General features: G+C 35.8%; 2 long non-coding RNA genes across 2 annotated transcripts; both read left to right on the top strand.

Moving 5' to 3' along the window:
• Positions 1 to 633: 633 nt before the first annotated feature.
• On the top strand, positions 634 to 2,978 carry LOC146951013 (uncharacterized). The gene is made up of 3 exons (XR_015027758.1): positions 634 to 832; positions 917 to 988; positions 2,725 to 2,978. It is a non-coding gene; the product is annotated as an uncharacterized LOC146951013 (long non-coding RNA).
• A 15,030-nt stretch (positions 2,979 to 18,008) lies between these two features.
• On the top strand, positions 18,009 to 21,470 carry LOC146951012 (uncharacterized). The gene is made up of 3 exons (XR_015027757.1): positions 18,009 to 18,242; positions 18,327 to 18,398; positions 20,135 to 21,470. It is a non-coding gene; the product is annotated as an uncharacterized LOC146951012 (long non-coding RNA).
• Positions 21,471 to 23,079: the final 1,609 nt, after the last annotated feature.

Raw genomic sequence — 23,079 nt, 5'->3', positions numbered from 1 at the left:
TTATAACTGGAAGAAAAAAAGTAATTAATATTGCATTGAAAAGTGAAATGGGTCAGTTATTTTGGTACAATATTTTTTTACAAAAGGCTCACTTATTATGGGACGGAGGGGGTAGTTTATTAATATATGTTTACTAGATTGTTGATGTAACACCCCAAATTTCTTATTCTTAAAAATAAATAATATTGTGATTAGTTATCATTATAATGTATATATTTGATATGATGTGATAATTATCTACTTGGTTGATTTGAGTTTTTGCATAGTAGTTTACTTATATTTAATGATAGTAAAGCTATTTAAAATACTTAATTACTTTGTTAATTATATTTTGATAATTGAGCTTACATTAAATTTTGTAAATAACAAATTACTAAATTATTTATTATATAAATAGATTGTGTATTTTAATTATTATATATAGATAGATTGTGGTGATGTGTGATACCTTATGTATTTTCTATTAAACAAGTAGCCTATTATTATATTTGTTTTGAAAGGATAGTAGTATATATAGATATCATCCGTAAACCTAATTGGAGTTTCTTTCTTTCCACTTACGTGCCGTCAACAGTTTTTGGTTCCACATTCCTTCATATATATATATATATATATATATATATATATATATATATATACATGTAAACCTAGTTTTCTACATCCCTGGCAGCGCCGCACATTAAGTCTCCTCTATGAAATTCAATATCTCTCACAATCATCAATATAAAAAAAAATAACCCTAAAATATATTTCCAACCTATTTTCTTTATTCCGAGAGTCAAGTAGCAGCGGGTTTATGTAGTTTCTCCTTAGTTCCAATACCTCTTCGACGGTGAGAGTTTTTTCAGCAAAACTTCTCAATTGTTTCCCTTTCGATTTAAATTAGACTCTAACATGTGCTCGTCGTAATTTTCAGCTTCACTTTCATTCCCGTGTTTTATTTTCGAGCTTTCCTTGCTCTCTTGGATTGTGGATTCTCTTATTCGAGGTATGGGGTGAGAGAGAAGAGTTCGAGATCATGAGTGTAGATTAATTGGGATGAACGGGAAAGCCGTATTTCCCAAAGTTCATTCGGGCTCACCGCGACGGTTGTAGCCCTTTGAGAGAATAATTAATTAATGTGCAAATTTAGATGTGGGAGGTTAAAAGAAGAATTAAAAACATTATTAAGGTGTTGCTTGATTTAAACTATGTGAATATGTGGTATTTGAAGTCATGGATAAATTTGTGGGTGCTTATGCTTGATTTGCTGCAACTATTTAGATTGATGACTTATTTAATGATTGATATAGATGTGATGTTATGTATTAGAAGTTGGAATTGTAGTGGTGCTGTATGTCTAGTATAAATAATAGTTTATTTTTTTAAGTGATTTTATAGAGATAATAATTGAAATTATTCTTACTATCTTTGAATGTGTTTGAAATAAGATTTATTCTCCTTATAGATGTGTCTTGGATACCATAGTGCTAAATGTATTATTTTAAGATGTGTAAATGAAATATATTATTTGACTATGTGATATTTAAGAAGTATAGTTGATGTATTATTTGACTAAGTGTAATTTGTGAATTATTTGATGATGTGAAATTGATGTGTTAATTGATGATGTATAACTGAAGTGCTATTTAATGATGTGTATTTGATAATGATGCTATTTTAAAGATGTGTTATATAACGAAGTGCTATTTGGAAGATGTGTGATTTAAATATGTGTTATTTATGATGCTTATGTTGATGCGATGTTTAAGATGTTGATGTTTATCGTTTGATGTTGTTGACCATTAATGTCATAAAGTTGTAAGTGTCGGTCTAAGTTGCAAGAATTTAAGAAGTTGTCCATGATTATGAAGTTGTATAAGATGTTCACGTTGTTGTCTAAGTTGTAGGAAGATTGAGTCCATTGCATACTCATTAAAGTTGGGGGCTTTAGGCCCGGCAGCCATTGTGCTCATTAAAGTTGGGGGCTTTAGGCCCGGCAGCCATTGTGCTCATTAAAGTTGGGGGCTTTAGGCCCGGCAGCCATTGTGCTCATTAAAGTTGGGGGCTTTAAGCCCGGCAGCCTTTGTGCTCACATGTTGAAGAGCCTAATTACGCTCATTTACGTTGTTGAATGGTACCACATGCATTTGCATATCAAGAAGTTTCACGATGATTTAAGTTGTTAAGTTGTTAAGAGTGCATTGTCAAGTTGAGTCGTGTTGTCGAGTCAAGTTGTTAAGTTGTGATGTTTTAACGAATTACTTTGTGATGTCTATTAATGTAATTGTGTGAGACGATGAAGGTGATTATTTGTTGATGTTCTTATGAAGATGGTTATTGGTGACTGCATGTGATGTGACTAGTTGGAATTGAATTGTGACATTGTGTTTGTGAAGTTTTTTTTGGTTCTTAAGTTGTAATGATATTTTCTACTAATATAGATTGAGATGATATAGTATATTCTTCAAGGTTCTGAATATTATGTTTGTGATGTGAAACGTGACATTGTGTTTGTGAAGTTTTTTTTGGTTCTTAAGTTGTAATGATATTTTCTACTAATATAGATTGAGATGATATAGTATATTCTTCAAGGTTCTGAATATTATGTTTGTGATGTGAAACGACTTTGACTTAATTGCTTACGTGTTCTTCTCATTTTTTTTTATACTATTACATGTTCTCGGAACTCACCCCTTCGTTGTTTGTGTTTGCTGGCTTGGCCCTGCGGTTGCGAAACCGTAGTTATATAGGTTATGAGTCTTGGAGTCAAGTGCATGCCTTTCGTGAGGACTTGTCTTGTGTCGTCGTTTATTTTGGGGAAAAGCACCGCTCTGATAGTGACACGGGAAAAGGGATATGCTTACTTATTTAATTTTGTGCAAGAAAACCATTGTCTATGATGTAAAATGAAATATTTTCAAAAGAAAAGGATTCGATGTTATTATTACTATAATTTTTAATGAAGTGAAATATGAATTATGTTTGTTATGAGTCAATGTGATATCCTAAATTTTGTGGAAGAATTCCTATATCATTAGAGAAGTTTTTATTTGACACTTTCCGCTGCGAATCAAACTCTATTTTTAATTAAATAATAGCAATAATTATTCTTGGGATTTAGGGTGTCACATAGTGGTATCAGAGCAGGTCTGTCCAATTAATCCTTGTGGGTTATGTGTCAGTCATGTGTCTATTGTGCTTGTGTGCATCCTTGTCAATTGTCTGGTAGTTTTCACGATTAAAAAAAAAAAGTTGTGTGGTTGTTTTCCTTCTATGATGTGTTATGTGCCTATGGTGCTTGTTGTGTGCTATGTGGAGATGTCATGAAATAGTTGTCCATCCGTGTGTGCCATTGATTATTTGGTGAGATTATTCTTACTTCCATATTTTGATGCCAAGTGAAGCTTTAGTGATGAATTTAAAATTTACGAGTTTAGTTGCATATAAAAGAAAATTAAAGTAAGTACATTTTATTTTAATTTTGCTTATATTTTTTTCTTCTTTCTATAATGTTCATTAGAAGTGTAGTTTGGGGATAACTTTTGGTTGTTGTGGGTTTTTGGGTTGATTGAATTTTTGATCTAGTTCGTTTTGCTGCTATGTATCATTGGGTATTGGTCTCTTTTGGTGACAAATTTTGTTTTCGGGTTGATGTTCGGTACATATGCAGAGCTTTGATGTTATTGTTTGGTTCTTTTTTTTAGGTTTCAAGAATTCATACTTTGGTTTTGAAATTTGATAGTTGGTCTGTGATTTTGCAACTGGTCCTTCTTCTTAGTCTTTGTGGGACTAGTTGTCGTAGTAGTTTTTTTTTTCTTTTCTATTTTGTCTTGTTTGTTCTGTTTTGGTAGTTTTGCATATAAAAGAATGAAATGTGTGAGTTGAGTTACCTGCTTTTGTGGTGTTGCATATGTGTTTTTTTTTTTTTTTTTTTCTTATTTTAATTCTCCTAATGAGAAACTGTCGTGCTTCTAAATACTGCATGGTGATGATTTTTTTTTTCTTTCCCTCTTGTGTGATTTTTACGCTCTTGTAGGTATAAATCCTTGAAGGTATAAACCTATTGTGATTTTGTTCTGCTGTGATTTTTGTATCCTATTTTGTTTCTTTAATTGCATGTTTAAAAAAAAATGATAATAAAGTAGCATCCTATTTGTTTATGATTATGCTTTACTGTAAATAAGTTACAATTCTACAAAGATTTGCATAATTCTTACGTTCCATATTTGCATATATCCGGGAACATACGGCTTGTGCAGAGGTTCACATATTGTGCTGGAAAAAAAAATAATGTGTGCTTCTGGTATTTTATGCATGTTACCTTGTGTAGTGTCAATGTGTGTAGTCTTGAATAAGTCTAACTATGAAAAAAAAATGTATTTTCTATGTAGAGTATTTTATCTTTATTTTATACAATGTAAACTAAATTATGACTTGAGCATGCTAATGGAACCAATGATTTAATTATTTGTGTTACTATTTTTATGCGATTCAACTAAATTAAATAATAGTATTTTCTAATGTTATTGGTTGTGAATGACTTTTGTTCTTATAATAAGACCCTAAAACCTTGTTCAATTGGTACATAAGATTTCTAAAGTAAATTATGTTTTAATTGTGCTTATTGGTTCTTAGGTTTTAGACTTGTGTTTTGTGTGGCTGGCCTTGTGTTGAGTGTCTAATTTGTTGGTGCCGTTGTAGTAGTTTTGGTATTAGCCAATTAGGGGACTAGTTTGATTGACTCTCTTCTCCGTTAGTTCGATTTTTTTTTTTTTTGCAACGTTGGTTGTAATTTATTTACTTCGTGCTTGAAATTGAGTCCTTTCGATAAATTTACTCTTTTAGAAAAGAGAAGAGAAGGGAGAAGAAAGAAAAAAAATACATGTAGCGTGTTGGCAAAGATTTTAGAACCTTGTTTCAACTTTTATATTGCACTTTTAAAATTAGTGCATGGAGTCTATGTGTTATAGTTTACTTCAGTCTAGAAAGTGATTTATTGGTGCTCTAGTTGGTTCTCTATATGTTTAGATTCATAATTTATGTTTGGGTTATAATTTATGTTTGTTATGAGTGGAACTATGATGAGTTGGTAGCTATTATTTTCATCTAGTGTGGTCTGTAATTTAGTTGTTTATGAAGGTGAGAAAAACACAAGAAGGGGGGGTTGAATTGTGTTTTAGAAAAATTCTTCGTTTCTCCTAAAAACTGAACACACTGATCAGAAGCTAAGCGAGACAGCTTCTGAAGTGATAATCAGAATCTAAATGCAGCGGAATAAAACAGATAGAGAGAGAAGAAGAACGACACAAAGCAATTATACTGGTTCCTTCCACAATCCGGAAGTAGTCCAGTCCCCCTTGCACTTCCAAGGAGATTTCACTATGAGTAATATCTGATTACAAATGCTCAAGCACACAAGCAAGAGACTTCCAATGCTCAAGCACACAAGCAAGAGACTTCCTTTGCTCAAGAACACAATCAAGAGACTTCCTGCTCAAGCACAACTGCAAGAGACTTCCTAACTAAACAAAATTACACAGAAAATTGTTTAAGGTTGAACACTTGATATACAATCAGAGGTGCTCACAATACAAATCAGATACAGACTCAATGGACTTAAGAATTTCTAAGATATGACTTTGAGACACAGAAATTCTAAGTGAATGCAGAACAATTTCAGCAGAGGTTTGGTACTTGTGAAAATCTTGTGAGTCTTTCGTTCAGCGTTCTTGCATTACCAATTCTCTAGGTCTTCACTCCTTTATATAGAGGTGTGAGAGAGACGTTGTGAAATTGCCAGCACACCAAAGAGTCGTTGTTGAAGCTTGATCTTTCACCAATAATCTTTTGCCTGATTTGGCTGTTGTCCTATGAAGAACAAATTTGAAATCCATTCCTTATCCAAAGGAACATCTATGCAGGCGAAACCGTATTCTGGAGCTGTTTTCTTGTCCTGTAGCGCGGACACAAAACAGAGTAGTGGAGAACGTGGTTGTACAATTCGTACAAAGTACAATGTCAACGCTTTCGTCCAAATTGCAAACACACGCCTTCAAACACCTTTGAAATGACCGTTGCAAACTCCACTAATCCTTTGTTTGTGTTTTCGAATCCAATATACAGCTTTTGCATTGATAATTCTTCAATTCTTGATTCTTTGCAAATCCAGTTGATATTCAGCTTCTGGTGAAATGGCTTCTGATGAGGCAGCTTCTGATGATGCAGCTTCTGATGATATGACTTCTGCAGCTTCTGATGACGCAGCTTCTGATGATGTGGCTTCTGGACCTCTTGTCTTCAGAAGCACTATTCTTCAGGAGCAGCTTACTTCAGGAGCGCTATTTCTTCAGGAGCAGCTTGACTTCAGGAGCGCTTTTTCTTCAGGAGCAGCTTGACTTCAGGAGCGCTTTTTCTCTTCAGTAGCAAGTTGCCTTCAGGAGCGTCCAAGCTTCAAATTTTTGTTGTTTCCATAGCTCTTTATTTGCTCATTCAGAACCAATGATGATGTAACTTTATAATTATGGTCCTGTACACTTGAACAAATATTAGCTAGTCCAATTTACAATTTTTAATACCTTGTTATCATCAAAACCCTTTAAGGTTCATTGTTAAACACATTTTGTTCCAACAATCTCCCCCTTTTTGATGATGACAAACAAAAGTATTTAAAATTGATCAATTGTTGTTAATCTAATTAACAAGTTGACTTTGGGGTTCTGAGGTTTGTAAGCTCAGAATCTGAGGTTTGTAAGCTCAAACTCCCCCTGAGTCTGATAGTCTTTAAGGTGAGGTTTGTAAGCTCCCCCTAAGTTCTATCCAGGTTAATTAAATTCATTTTTCGCGCAATAATATTATCAGAGCTTAAAAACAAAATTGAATCATTGAAAGAATTAACTTATAGATAAGAAGAATGGTTCAATTAATTTTACTTGAATTTTGATACTCCTTCGTTCGTTCATAGCTTATACCAATAAGGTAAAAAAAATGATAGAAGGTTTTCAAAAATTTCAAATGCCATTAATGGGGCTCAGAGCCTTTAAATACTTGTCACATATACTCCCCCTTTTGTCATTATCAAAAAAAATTAAAATAAATTTAAGCATAAAAGACAAAAAGATATGAGAAAAACTCAAACAGGAGAGAGTATAAAAGAAAGTGAACTAAATAAGTCAGAGCAAAATATATGAACATGTATATCAATTGTCAGAAGCAGCTAAACAGTCAGAATCAGTAAGCATTCAGAAGCAAGAGAAATAAGACAAGATGGTTTCAGAAGCAAGGACTAAGAAATTTTAAAACAGACAACAAACAAAGAAAAACACAAGGGTGTGCAACTAAGGGTTGGTTTGTTGTTGTTTCTTCATCTCTTCCATTTCTTCAATCTTCTTCTTCAACAGTTCTTCAAGTTGTTGTTGCCTCTGAAGAAGAGCTTGTTCCCTTTCTCTAGCTTCTTGCTGCTGCTGTGCCATCTGTTTCTTCAGAAGCTTACACAACCTGGCTTCTCTGGTCAAGTAGTCCGTTTCTGAGAAGAAAGGCTGGTTTGCCAGGAGCAGTGTAGAACTTCTTACTCTGAGACTCTGATTCAGATGCTCCATTAACTTCCTGACAGAAGCTTCCTTGCTTCTGATGCACTTAGCCCTTAAGCTTTCAATTAGCTCAGTTGCCCGGTTCTGAAGTGATGCCCAGGAGTCTTCATATGCACTTGTGAGATCAATTGTCCTTCGTTGATCCACAAGATTATGCAATTGACTAAGGATTGTCAGAAGCTCAGAAGTAATATATCCAGATTCCAGGATGTTTGTGGGTGGTTGTTCAAGGATTTCAAGATCAGAATCACTGATTTCCAAATCTTGAAAAGGGTTAGGAATTGGAATGGTAAAGTGTGTTTGAGTGTTTGAAGATGAAGGCTGGTCAGAATCAATGTGTGTGGTGGAGGTTGAGTCTTGAACATTGACTTGAGAGATGTCAACATCCATGGGAGTTGGTTCTGGAGAGTGTTCAGGTAAAGGTTGAAATTCAGTTTCAGTTGGTGGTTGTTGTAGTGAAGCTGATGTTTGAGTGTTGAGTTGGGGGTCAATGGTGGCTATTGGTGATTGAGGGGGTGTTGTGGGTTTATGTGGTTCAGGTGTTTGTTGATGGGGGTTTTCTGAAACAACGTTTTCAGAAGCAGCTGCTTCTGGAGTTGCTTCAGAGGCCTTTTCTGAGGTAGATTTGTCTATGGGTAACTCACCTGAGTAGTGGAGAGCAAGATTGTCTAAGACAGAAGTGTCTTCTAATGATTCAGGTGCTGATGGTGAAGAGGGTGAAATGGGGATAGAGGTGACTGGAATCTGGATTGCCTGATCTGCAGGGCCAGCTTCAGAAGAGATCTTCTGTGGACCAGCAGATTGAGGAACTGCTTCTGAAGTTCCCTCTTCTGGAGCATTTTCAAAAATGAGCATCATATCGTCTTCCTCATTGTCTTCAGAAGGCTTACCAGCAATGGCTCTTACTTCAGCCAATTTCTCTTTGAAGTACCTATCACAATCTTCCATACCCAAGGCCTTGAGCTTTTCATCTCTTTGATGAGTGTATTGTGCTTTTAGATACTTGTTGTCTGAAATAAGTTCAGAAGCACGTTCATCTGCCATCCTTTTCCTTATTCGAGTCATCTCAACCATAGGACTCACAAGTTGAAGGGGAGCCTTCTTCTTCTTCAGCTTGGGATCAGCCTCCTCTTTCTCTATTTCTTCAAGAGCTTCATCCAGCTGCTCTTGAGTGATTACCAAGTCTGCCTTACCTTTTCTCCTCTTCTGTGGAATAGAAGCAGCACCAACCTTCTGCATCTTTCCTTTTTCCTTGATAGAAACAGGTTTGGCAGCTTCTGACTCAGTACTAGTTCTGGCCTTTTTTCCTTTAGTAGGAGCAGCTTCTGATTCAGAACTAGTTCTGGCCCTTTTCCCTTCAGGTGCATCAGAAACAGCAGCTTCTGACACAGCAACTGCCTTGGCCTTCTTGCCTTTCCCTTTAGCAAGAGCAGCTTCCTCCTGAGACCTCGCATCTTCCTCCAAGACGTACTCAGCTACTGATTGAACTAGGAAATCAGAGTCACTTTCCTTAAAGATGGGAGGAAAGTCCCTGATTATCTCAGTTTCAGCAGTTGTCATCTCTAACCACTTTTCATCTTTAGGGGCTTCTTTGATGAACTTCATAGAGCATAAGCTCCTGCTACTGATAGTCCTTTCAGCAGTAGAGACTTCGAAACATTTATCAGAAGCACTCCTTGTCCTTTTTAAGAACTCCAGCACCCTTCCTTGATGAAAGATTTCAGAAAGCAATCTTCCATAGGGTACTTGTTTTCTTCCTCTTGTAGTGCTTTCGTTTATGGCCCAGCAGAGATGATCCATTACATATCTGGGGAAGTTTATCTTTTCAAGATTGGTCATGAAATAAATTGCTAACTTCTGTTGGTTGTTGGGTTGGTCAGACCCTCCTGCTCTTTGAAAGAAGCAATCATTACTGAATTTCACCAACATTCTGTTGTGAATCTCCATCTCTGAAGGCTTGGCATCTTTCTTTCCACCCAGAAGAGAGTTGTAGTAACCTTTTAGCAGGACATCTTCCTTCCTGACTATTTCTTGGAATCTTCCCTCTGCATGCATCCTACAAGCTTTAGCTATAACGTCCTCAGTGATGGTTATAGGAATGCCCATCACTTCAGACCTTATTTCTAAGCTATCAAATGATGTAGGATTCATATCCATGACCATTTTCCCTTTCTTTGACCCCGCTTGTTTGCTTACGACTTTTGCAGGCTTTTCATTGTACACTTCAACTTTTAACCAAAAGTCCTTGACCAAGTTCACATATGTTGGCCCATTTAGCATCTTGAAATACTCAGACATCATCTGAGTTTCTATCAAACCTTCCATGTTTACTTCATACTTCTTGAGTGAAGCAAAATCCACTGGTGACTCTACTTGAACTATTAAGGATTCCCATGGAATATCCATAGTCTTCTTTTTGTAGATGGACCCAGATTCTGATACGCTTTGCTTGTTTGATGTAGATTCTGAAACTTTTGAGCTTGATGATGCCATTTGATGATTTACGAAGATTTGAAGAAGATGAAGATTTTAGGGTTCTAAGTTTTGAGAGAATGCGCTTACTTCGCAAGAGGTTTGAGAGCAAATGTGTTTGTTGTGAGTGAGTAGTGTGTGAATTGTCAAAGTGTTAAAAGTAAAACGATTGCAATCCAAAAGAGACAAACAAACATAACATTAATGACAAAATTGGGGGCGCGTGAAAAGTACTTTCAAAGCTTTTAAATCATCATTGCCCTTTTAGTTATACACCAACACATACAGGCCACGTAAGAAGTTAACAGAGTAACTACCAAGTTAGTGGGCCAAAAGTTACTTTTTAAAAGGTAACTTCCAACGTTTCCACTAATTCAACTATTCAGAAGCAATAAATCCAGCTTCTGGACTTCAGATGCTGACGTCATCATCAGAAGCGAGTTTTCCTCAGAACCTCAATAAAGAGCTTCTGATGGACTACTGCTTCTGAACTAACTTCAGAACCTAAAATCCTATTCAGGAGCAAGCAAGCATTTAATCAGATACAAAGTGCATGTTCAAATTTTTCTTTATAAAATCAAATCTTTCAACAGTTAAAGGCTTAGTAAATATATCAGCCCATTGATTTTCAGTATCAATGAATTGTATATCTAAAATTCCTTTTTGAACATAATCTCTGATAAAATGGTGTTTGATTTCAATGTGCTTCGCTCTTGAATGCAAAATTGGATTTTTAGACAAACAAATAGCAGCAGTATTATCACAATAAATGGGAATACTGTTAGCAGTTATCTGATAATCTTCCAACTGATGTTTCATCCAAAGTAGTTGTGTACAACAACTTGCAGCTGAAATGTATTCTGCTTCTGCTGTAGACATAGCAATAGTTGTTTGTCTTTTGCTAGCCCAGGATATAAGATTATCACCCAGAAATTGACAATTGCCACTGGTTGACTTTCTTTCAATCCTATCACCAGCATAATCAGCATCACAGAATCCAATTAGCTTATAATCTAAGGATTTCCTATAAAGGAGTCCAAGATTGGTTGTTCCTTTCAAATACCTGAAGATTCTCTTGACAGCAGTCATATGAGATTCTCTAGGATCTGATTGGAATCTTGCACACAAGCATACACTGAATAAAATATCTGGCCTAGATGCAGTGAGGTATAACAAAGAACCAATCATACCTCTATACAGCTTCTGATCTACTTTAGTTCCTTCATCTTCTTTGCTCAAGTTGCACGTAGGATGCATTGGAGTGTTCATCACTTTACAATCTTCAAGTTTGAACTTCTTCAGAAGCTCCTTTGTGTACTTTGATTGATGAACATAGACTCCATCTTTGCATTGATTGATTTGAATGCCAAGGAAGAACTTCAGCTCTCCCATCATGCTCATTTCAAATTCATCCTGCATTAACTCAGAAAATTCCTTGCAAAGAGATGCATTAGTAGAACCAAATATTATATCATCAACATATATTTGCACAACAAGAATATCTTTCCCAAGGGTCCTTCTGAAGAGTGTAGTGTCAACCTGTCCTCTCTTAAAATCATTTTTGATTAAGAAATTACTTAGTCTATCATACCAAGCTCTGGGAGCTTGTTTCAAGCCATATAGTGATTTCTTCAATTTAAAAACATGGTCAGGATATTTAATATCCTCAAATCCAGGAGGTTGCTTAACATACACTTCTTCTTCTATGACACCATTGAGAAATGCACTCTTGACATCCATCTGATATAATATTATGCCATGATTAACTGCATAGGAAAGAAGTAACCTGATTGCTTCCAATCTTGCAACTGGAGCAAACGTTTCAGTGTAATCAATGCCTTCTTGTTGACTATACCCTTGTGCAACAAGTCTGGCTTTGTTTCTTGTTACTTCACCTTGCTCATTCAGCTTGTTTCTGAATACCCATTTTGTTCCAATAATGTTCTTGTGCTGAGGTTTGGGTACCAGATCCCACACATCATTTCTTTGAAATTGATTCAACTCTTCTTGCATAGCTAGGATCCATCCATCATCTGAAAGTGCTTCATCAACTGTTGTAGGTTCAATCATTGAGATTAGTCCAATCATTGACTCTTCTTGTCTGAAATGTGATCTTGTTCTTCTTGGACTATCTTTGTTTCCAATGATTAGCTCTTCAGGATGTGAAGACTTGTGTTTGAATGTGTTTCTGGGAGGATCTTCTTGATGTGAGTCATCTTGTGCTTCATCAGAAGCAGCTTCATCTTGTGCTTCTGATGTGGGTTCAGCTTCTGGACTATCTTCAGACTCAGCTATCTGATCAGGTTCTGGAGTAGCTTCAGGAACCTGTATCTCTGCAAAACTTTCACCTTGCTTTGAAGTTTTATCTTCAAGCTCTTTGTCATCAAATTTAACGTGCATAGATTCTTCAACACAGAGTGTTTCTGAATTATACACCCTGTATGCCTTTGACCTTTCAGAGTAACCTAAAAAGATTCCTCTTTGGGCCTTGGCATCAAATTTCTTTAGGTAGAGCTTGTTGTTCAGAATGTAACATGTACATCCAAATTGATGAAAGTAAGAGATATTGGGTTTTCTTCCTTTAAAGAGTTCATATGCTGTTTTCTTCAAAATAGGTCTAATATAGATCCTGTTTTGAACATAGCATGCTGTATTCACTGCTTCTGCCCAAAAATGTTTTGGTAAATTGTTTTCATGAATCATGGTTCTGGCCATTTCTTGTAAAGTTCTATTCTTTCTCTCTACAACCCCATTTTGTTGTGGTGTTCTAGGAGAAGAGAATTCATGGAAAATTCCATGTTTTTCACAAAAAGCTTCAAATGGCTCATTTTCAAATTCTCCACCATGATCACTTCTGACTTTCAAAATTTTTGATTCTTTTTCAGATTGAATTTGAGTGCAGAAGCTACTGAATACATCACACGCAACATCTTTACTCTTTATGAATTTAACCCAAGTCCATCTGCTGTAATCATCAACAATGACTAATCCATATCTACTTCCATATAAGGATGCAGTACTTACTGGTCCAAATAAATCAATATGGAGTAATTCTAAAGGTCTTGAGGTTGAAACAATATCTTTTGTTTTAAAAGATGATTTCACAATTTTCCCTCTCTGACATGCACCACAGAGTGCATCTGAATAATAGTCAATGTCTGGTAGCCCTTTCACAAGTTGTAACTTACTAAGCTTAGAGATTAACCTCCAGTTAGCATGTCCCAACCTTCTGTGCCACATCCATTTCTTATCATTCACTGATAGTAGGCACATCACCTTCTGATCAGCCAGTTCAGAAAAATTGATTTTATAGACATTGTCAACTCTCTTTCCTTTGAACACAATGGATTTGTCTTCCTTGTTGATTACTGTACAGTTGGGTTTTTCAAAAAGCACATCATAACCATTATCACAAAATTGACTAATGCTCAAAAGGTTATGTTCAAGACCATCTACCAACCATACATTATTAATTGAGGTAGAGGAGTTACCAATAGTTCCTGTACCTATGATCTTGCCTGACTGGTTGCCTCCAAATTTCACATTTCCTCCCTCTTTCATTGTTAGGCTGAGGAACATGGACTTGTCTCCTGTCATGTGTCTTGAGCAACCACTGTCTAGGTACCATGATCTTTGCTTTGGCACTGCTCTTAGACATACCTGCATCATTGACATTTTTAGATTTAGGTACCCATTGTTCTATGGGTCCTGGAAGGTTAGTACTTAAGGCTTTACTCTTCACTTCTTGTACCTTGTGCTGTGAGTTGGGTTGCTTCTGATTAACCATCACCTTAGGTTTTGGTACTTCAGAAGCAGTAACTGTCTTCTTCTGAAACTTAGACTTCAGAACCCCAGATTTTGGTTTCACCAGACTCTGAGGAATAGGTTCTGATCTTTTCAGGATCCTAACCTTTGAAGTTTTGGAATCAGATTTGATCATAGCCTTTGACTTAGAGTTCTTTGGCTTTGAAGTAATCTTAGCCTTAGAACTAGAAGCTTCAGGTTCTGATTGAACAACAGTTTCCAACTCAGCCCCTTCTGGTACAAAGAATGTTTTCAGACCTTCCTTGATGCATTCACAACAAAACTTTAGATTGGTTTTCTCCAGTTTCACTTCTGGAAAACCAATTCCTCTGCCATTGTTCTTGTAAATGCTATAAATCATAGAAGCCACTCTGCTTCTGTCAATGCCAGATATAATAAAATCTTCAAGAGCAATTTCATGGTTACTTAAAGGTTTTTCATTACACTTTTCTTGTAGCTTCTGACATAAGAACCTGAGCTGATCTTCATATGTTTTACACATGAAGTCAAAGCCCCTAAGTCCTTGTTCAGAAGCTTTCAGATCCAATAAAGTTGATTTTTGCTGTTGTACCAAATCAGCATATTTTTCTTTTAAATCCTTCAACTCATTGGTTCTTACTTCAAAATGTGTAAGAAGTTCTTTAAGTGACTCAACAAGTTCATCTCTGGGAATTTTGGAATATACCTCGTTTTCATCTTCTGAGTCTGAATCTGACCCAGCTTCTGAAGTTGCTGTTGCTACCAACCCAACAACTACCTTTGCATCTTCATCAGCTTCCTCTTTATCAGATCCAGATTCACTACCCAAATCATCCCAGGTTGCCATTAAACTCTGCTTAATCTGCTTCTTGAATTTGCTTGGTTTGAATGTAGACCTCTTTGACTTGTCCTTTGACTTTTCTCTTTGAAGATCAGGGCATTCAGCAATGAAGTGACCTGGCTTCTTACAGTTGAAGCATCCCTTCTGATCTTCTTTCCTTGAGCTTCTGGAGTTACCCCTTCTGGAGAGAAACTTTCTGTTCTTCTTGGCCAGATATTGAAGTCTGTTTGAGAGCATGGCCATTTCTGCAGCATCTGGTTCAGAGTCTGAACTTGACTGTTCTTCCTCTTCAGATTCAACCACTTTGAGAGCTTTTGATGACTTGCCTTTGGATGGAAGAGCTATTGATTTACTCTTCTTAGTAGACTCATGTTCATTAAGACTTAACTCATGAACTTTGAGAGAACTAACAAGATCTTCGACACTTAAAGTGTTTAAATCTTTAGCTTCCTCAATGGCAGTCACTTTTGGTCTCCATCTGGCAGGTAAGCTTCTGAGTATCTTGCTTACATGATCAGAAGCAACATAGCTCTTCTTTAGAATCTGTAGACCAGAAACTAAGGTTTGAAACCTTGAGTACATCTCCTCAATAGTTTCATCATCCTTCATTTTGAATAACTCATACTGATGTACAAGCAGGAGAGCCTTTGCTTCTTTGACCTTCTTGCTCCCTTCATAATTTGAACAGAGAGAAGCAAACATAGCTTTAGCAGTGGATTTGTCACTCATCTTCATGTATTCTGCTTTGGGTATGGCAGTGACAAGAGCTCCTCTGATAATATGATGCTTCTTGTAAAGTTTCCTCAGTTCTGGAGTATGTTTCTTTCTATCCACAGCAGCTCCTTCTTCATCAAGGACTAAATCACCAACACCATCTTCCAGAATATCCCATAATTCTTCATCTAGGCTCATGATGTAACTGTAAAAGTTGGTCTTCCACCAAGAGAACTCTTCAGCATCTCCATTGAACTTTGGAACTTTTCCAATACTGGTTTTCTTACTATCACTATAATCATGTGAGACATGTTTATAGCTAGTATCACCAGGACCAGTAGGAGTAGGAGTAGACATGTTTTTCTCAGATCTTTGACTGTTGCACGGTTAAGTGTTACACAACAGACCAAGGCTCTAGATACCAATTGAAGGTGAGAAAAACACAAGAAGGGGGGTTGAATTGTGTTTTAGAAAAATTCTTCGTTTCTCCTAAAAACTGAACACACTGATCAGAAGCTAAGCGAGACAGCTTCTGAAGTGATAATCAGAATCTAAATGCAGCGGAATAAAACAGATAGAGAGAGAAGAAGAACGACACAAAGCAATTATACTGGTTCCTTCCACAATCCGGAAGTAGTCCAGTCCCCCTTGCACTTCCAAGGAGATTTCACTATGAGTAATATCTGATTACAAATGCTCAAGCACACAAGCAAGAGACTTCCAATGCTCAAGCACACAAGCAAGAGACTTCCTTTGCACAAGAACACAATCAAGAGACTTCCTGCTCAAGCACAACTGCAAGAGACTTCCTAACTAAACAAAATTACACAGAAAATTGTTTAAGGTTGAACACTTGATATACAATCAGAGGTGCTCACAATACAAATCAGATACAGACTCAATGGACTTAAGAATTTCTAAGATATGACTTTGAGACACAGAAATTCTAAGTGAATGCAGAACAATTTCAGCAGAGGTTTGGTACTTGTGAAAATCTTGTGAGTCTTTCGTTCAGCGTTCTTGCATTACCAATTCTCTAGGTCTTCACTCCTTTATATAGAGGTGTGAGAGAGACGTTGTGAAATTGCCAGCACACCAAAGAGTCGTTGTTGAAGCTTGATCTTTCACCAATAATCTTTTGCCTGATTTGGCTGTTGTCCTATGAAGAACAAATTTGAAATCCATTCCTTATCCAAAGGAACATCTATGCAGGCGAAACCGTATTCTGGAGCTGTTTTCTTGTCCTGTAGCGCGGACACAAAACAGAGTAGTGGAGAACGTGGTTGTACAATTCGTACAAAGTACAATGTCAACGCTTTCGTCCAAATTGCAAACACACGCCTTCAAACACCTTTGAAATGACCGTTGCAAACTCCACTAATCCTTTGTTTGTGTTTTCGAATCCAATATACAGCTTTTGCATTGATAATTCTTCAATTCTTGATTCTTTGCAAATCCAGTTGATATTCAGCTTCTGGTGAAATGGCTTCTGATGAGGCAGCTTCTGATGATGCAGCTTCTGATGATATGACTTCTGCAGCTTCTGATGACGCAGCTTCTGATGATGTGGCTTCTGGACCTCTTGTCTTCAGAAGCACTATTCTTCAGGAGCAGCTTACTTCAGGAGCGCTATTTCTTCAGGAGCAGCTTGACTTCAGGAGCGCTTTTTCTTCAGGAGCAGCTTGACTTCAGGAGCGCTTTTTCTCTTCAGTAGCAAGTTGCCTTCAGGAGCGTCCAAGCTTCAAATTTTTGTTGTTTCCATAGCTCTTTATTTGCTCATTCAGAACCAATGATGATGTAACTTTATAATTATGGTCCTGTACACTTGAACAAATATTAGCTAGTCCAATTTACAATTTTTAATACCTTGTTATCATCAAAACCCTTTAAGGTTCATTGTTAAACACATTTTGTTCCAACAGTTTAAGCTTTGGTGTTGCTGCTATATAACTGATTTATTTGCCTTTGTGATTCTTGAAGTTCTTCCTTTCGTTGTTGAGGGTCTTTAGAAAAAAAAAAACTTATTTTTGATTTTTTTGATGTATTATAGTGAGACTTATGGTGTGTTAATGTTTGAAATACTTTATAGTTTAAAATATTTAAACAATATTTAAATCCATTTTCTCCTGTGCTCTGAATTTCGAGGACGAAATTCTTTTAAGGGGGGTAGAGTTGTAACACCCCAAATTTTTTATTCTTAAAAATAAATAATATTGTGATTAGTTATCATTATAATGTATATATTTGATATGATGTGATAATTATCTACTTGGTTGATTTGAGTTTTTGCATAGTAGTTTACTTATATTTAATGATAGTAAAGCTATTTAAAATACTTAATTACTTTGTTAATTATATTTTGATAATTGAGCTTACATTAAATTTTGTAAATAACAAATTACTAAATTATTTATTATATAAATAGATTGTGTATTTTAATTATTATATATAGATAGATTGTGGTGATGTGTGATACCTTATGTATTTTCTATTAAACAAGTAGCCTATTATTATATTTGTTTTGAAAGGATAGTAGTATATATAGATATCATCCGTAAACCTAATTGGAGTTTCTTTCTTTCCACTTACGTGCCGTCAACAGTTTTTGGTTCCACATTCCTTCATATATATATATATATATATATATATATATATATATATATATATATACATGTAAACCTAGTTTTCTACATCCCTGGCAGCGCCGCACATTAAGTCTCCTCTATGAAATTCAATATCTCTCACAATCATCAATATAAAAAAAAATAACCCTAAAATATATTTCCAACCTATTTTCTTTATTCCGAGAGTCAAGTAGCAGCGGGTTTATGTAGTTTCTCCTTAGTTCCAATACCTCTTCGACGGTGAGAGTTTTTTCAGCAAAACTTCTCAATTGTTTCCCTTTCGATTTAAATTAGACTCTAACATGTGCTCGTCGTAATTTTCAGCTTCACTTTCATTCCCGTGTTTTATTTTCGAGCTTTCCTTGCTCTCTTGGATTGTGGATTCTCTTATTCGAGGTATGGGGTGAGAGAGAAGAGTTCGAGATCATGAGTGTAGATTAATTGGGATGAACGGGAAAGCCGTATTTCCCAAAGTTCATTCGGGCTCACCGCGACGGTTGTAGCCCTTTGAGAGAATAATTAATTAATGTGCAAATTTAGATGTGGGAGGTTAAAAGAAGAATTAAAAACATTATTAAGGTGTTGCTTGATTTAAACTATGTGAATATGTGGTATTTGAAGTCATGGATAAATTTGTGGGTGCTTATGCTTGATTTGCTGCAACTATTTAGATTGATGACTTATTTAATGATTGATATAGATGTGATGTTATGTATTAGAAGTTGGAATTGTAGTGGTGCTGTATGTCTAGTATAAATAATAGTTTATTTTTTTAAGTGATTTTATAGAGATAATAATTGAAATTATTCTTACTATCTTTGAATGTGTTTGAAATAAGATTTATTCTCCTTATAGATGTGTCTTGGATACCATAGTGCTAAATGTATTATTTTAAGATGTGTAAATGAAATATATTATTTGATTATGTGATATTTAAGAAGTATAGTTGATGTATTATTTGACTAAGTGTAATTTGTGAATTATTTGATGATGTGAAATTGATGTGTTAATTGATGATGTATAACTGAAGTGCTATTTAATGATGTGTATTTGATAATGATGCTATTTTAAAGATGTGTTATATAACGAAGTGCTATTTGGAAGATGTGTGATTTAAATATGTGTTATTTATGATGCTTATGTTGATGCGATGTTTAAGATGTTGATGTTTATCGTTTGATGTTGTTGACCATTAATGTCATAAAGTTGTAAGTGTCGGTCTAAGTTGCAAGAATTTAAGAAGTTGTCCATGATTATGAAGTTGTATAAGATGTTCACGTTGTTGTCTAAGTTGTAGGAAGATTGAGTCCATTGCATACTCATTAAAGTTGGGGGCTTTAGGCCCGGCAGCCATTGTGCTCATTAAAGTTGGGGGCTTTAGGCCCGGCAGCCATTGTGCTCATTAAAGTTGGGGGCTTTAGGCCCGGCAGCCATTGTGCTCATTAAAGTTGGGGGCTTTAAGCCCGGCAGCCTTTGTGCTCACATGTTGAAGAGCCTAATTACGCTCATTTACGTTGTTGAATGGTACCACATGCATTTGCATATCAAGAAGTTTCACGATGATTTAAGTTGTTAAGTTGTTAAGAGTGCATTGTCAAGTTGAGTCGTGTTGTCGAGTCAAGTTGTTAAGTTGTGATGTTTTAACGAATTACTTTGTGATGTCTATTAATGTAATTGTGTGAGACGATGAAGGTGATTATTTGTTGATGTTCTTATGAAGATGGTTATTGGTGACTGCATGTGATGTGACTAGTTGGAATTGAATTGTGACATTGTGTTTGTGAAGTTTTTTTTGGTTCTTAAGTTGTAATGATATTTTCTACTAATATAGATTGAGATGATATAGTATATTCTTCAAGGTTCTGAATATTATGTTTGTGATGTGAAACGTGACATTGTGTTTGTGAAGTTTTTTTTGGTTCTTAAGTTGTAATGATATTTTCTACTAATATAGATTGAGATGATATAGTATATTCTTCAAGGTTCTGAATATTATGTTTGTGATGTGAAACGACTTTGACTTAATTGCTTACGTGTTCTTCTCATTTTTTTTTATACTATTACATGTTCTCGGAACTCACCCCTTCGTTGTTTGTGTTTGCTGGCTTGGCCCTGCGGTTGCGAAACCGTAGTTATATAGGTTATGAGTCTTGGAGTCAAGTGCATGCCTTTCGTGAGGACTTGTCTTGTGTCGTCGTTTATTTTGGGGAAAAGCACCGCTCTGATAGTGACACGGGAAAAGGGATATGCTTACTTATTTAATTTTGTGCAAGAAAACCATTGTCTATGATGTAAAATGAAATATTTTCAAAAGAAAAGGATTCGATGTTATTATTACTATAATTTTTAATGAAGTGAAATATGAATTATGTTTGTTATGAGTCAATGTGATATCCTAAATTTTGTGGAAGAATTCCTATATCATTAGAGAAGTTTTTATTTGACACTTTCCGCTGCGAATCAAACTCTATTTTTAATTAAATAATAGCAATAATTATTCTTGGGATTTAGGGTGTCACATAGTGGTATCAGAGCAGGTCTGTCCAATTAATCCTTGTGGGTTATGTGTCAGTCATGTGTCTATTGTGCTTGTGTGCATCCTTGTCAATTGTCTGGTAGTTTTCACGATTAAAAAAAAAAAGTTGTGTGGTTGTTTTCCTTCTATGATGTGTTATGTGCCTATGGTGCTTGTTGTGTGCTATGTGGAGATGTCATGAAATAGTTGTCCATCCGTGTGTGCCATTGATTATTTGGTGAGATTATTCTTACTTCCATATTTTGATGCCAAGTGAAGCTTTAGTGATGAATTTAAAATTTACGAGTTTAGTTGCATATAAAAGAAAATTAAAGTAAGTACATTTTATTTTAATTTTGCTTATATTTTTTTCTTCTTTCTATAATGTTCATTAGAAGTGTAGTTTGGGGATAACTTTTGGTTGTTGTGGGTTTTTGGGTTGATTGAATTTTTGATCTAGTTCGTTTTGCTGCTATGTATCATTGGGTATTGGTCTCTTTTGGTGACAAATTTTGTTTTCGGGTTGATGTTCGGTACATATGCAGAGCTTTGATGTTATTGTTTGGTTCTTTTTTTTAGGTTTCAAGAATTCATACTTTGGTTTTGAAATTTGATAGTTGGTCTGTGATTTTGCAACTGGTCCTTCTTCTTAGTCTTTGTGGGACTAGTTGTCGTAGTAGTTTTTTTTTTTTCTTTTCTATTTTGTCTTGTTTGTTCTGTTTTGGTAGTTTTGCATATAAAAGAATGAAATGTGTGAGTTGAGTTACCTGCTTTTGTGGTGTTGCATATGTGTTTTTTTTTTTTTTTTTCTTATTTTAATTCTCCTAATGAGAAACTGTCGTGCTTCTAAATACTGCATGGTGATGATTTTTTTTTTCTTTCCCTCTTGTGTGATTTTTACGCTCTTGTAGGTATAAATCCTTGAAGGTATAAACCTATTGTGATTTTGTTCTGCTGTGATTTTTGTATCCTATTTTGTTTCTTTAATTGCATGTTTAAAAAAAATGATAATAAAGTAGCATCCTATTTGTTTATGATTATGCTTTACTGTAAATAAGTTACAATTCTACAAAGATTTGCATAATTCTTACGTTCCATATTTGCATATATCCGGGAACATACGGCTTGTGCAGAGGTTCACATATTGTGCTGGAAAAAAAAAATAATGTGTGCTTCTGGTATTTTATGCATGTTACCTTGTGTAGTGTCAATGTGTGTAGTCTTGAATAAATAGAAGGAGTTAGGTTGAGAGAAGTTTTTAGGCAGAACGTACGTTTTTGGAGAAAAGGGAGAAAAGTCAGAAAGAGAGAAGAACAAGAGGAGGCTGTCGATTTTCTGCAATAACCAGGTAAGGGTGAGACTAATTTTCATTACTATTAAGGGTATGATTCTATAGGATGAATTTAGCATGATTAGGTTAAGTTTTGGTGAGAATTGGGAATTAGGTTTAAGACCGAATTTGATGATTGAATCATGAAAAGATGTTAGGTTGATGCTAAATTAGTGTACAGAACTTAGTTATACCATAAGATGATAATTAGATGTTAAATTGAGGTTAGAATTAGGAGATTAAGTGAAAAGTTGGAATTTTTAAGTTTCTGGCCGTACTGACATTCATCGCTCGCACCTGCGAGCAAGAACACTCGCATCTGCGAGCTAGAACCCATAACTCGCAACTGCGAGCAACACAACTCGCAACTGCGAGTGACCTGTGAGCTCGCAACTGCGAGCAGAATAACTCGCCACTGCGAGTAAATACGTAGGCACCCAGAATGCACACTTTGCTCGCCATTGCGAGTGAAGTTACTCGCCACTGCGAGTTAGGCTGTTAGTTGCCCAAAATTGTCCCGATGCGATCCTTTCGCACGTGTAGTCTTGAGATGACCTTAGAAGTAAGTTAGAGAGCTGTTTAGGATGCTTTTATAAGCTCCAGAAGTCTGTTATGGTGACTGAAATTAGAAGTGTTGCTGCATGAATGCTATAATGATGTTTTATGATATTTATATTGATGTAATTAATTCTTTACGTGAATGTTAACACATTCAAGCGTTGTTAATTGTTGTATGTTGTTGCTGTTTTCTGTTGTCGACTGTTAGTGTCTTGAGGTTGCATGAGTCGGTCTATGTTGTTGGAATTTAAGAAGTTGTCCATGATTATGAGTCGTATGAGTTGTACACGTCGTTGTCTAAGTTGTTGGAAGTCGAGTTCATTGCATACTCATTAAAGTTGGGGGCTTTAGGCCCGGCAGCCTTTGTGCTCATTAAAGTTGGGGGCTTTAGGCCCGGCAGCCTTTGTGCTCATTAAAGTTGGGGGCTTTAGGCCCGGCAGCCTTTGTGCTCACACGTTGAAGAGCCTATTATGCTCATTTTGTTGCTGATTGGTACCACATGCATTTGCATATCAAGAAGTTCATGATGTTTAAGTTGTCGAGTTGTTGTCGAGTTGATAGCGTTGCATGGTCAAAGATGAGTCGTGTTGTTAGGTTGTTGTTGAGTTGATAGAGTTGCATGGTCAAGGATGAGTTGTGTCGTCAAGTTGAGTGTTAAGTTGATTATGATTTGT

Source organism: Medicago sativa, chromosome 2, assembly GCF_051527215.1.
Source record: "Medicago sativa cultivar Bolivia chromosome 2, Bolivia_mono, whole genome shotgun sequence".
NCBI lineage: Eukaryota > Viridiplantae > Streptophyta > Magnoliopsida > Fabales > Fabaceae > Medicago > Medicago sativa.
The sequence above is the reverse complement of the archived record's forward strand: the minus strand, read 5'-3'. Positions and strand labels throughout refer to the sequence as shown.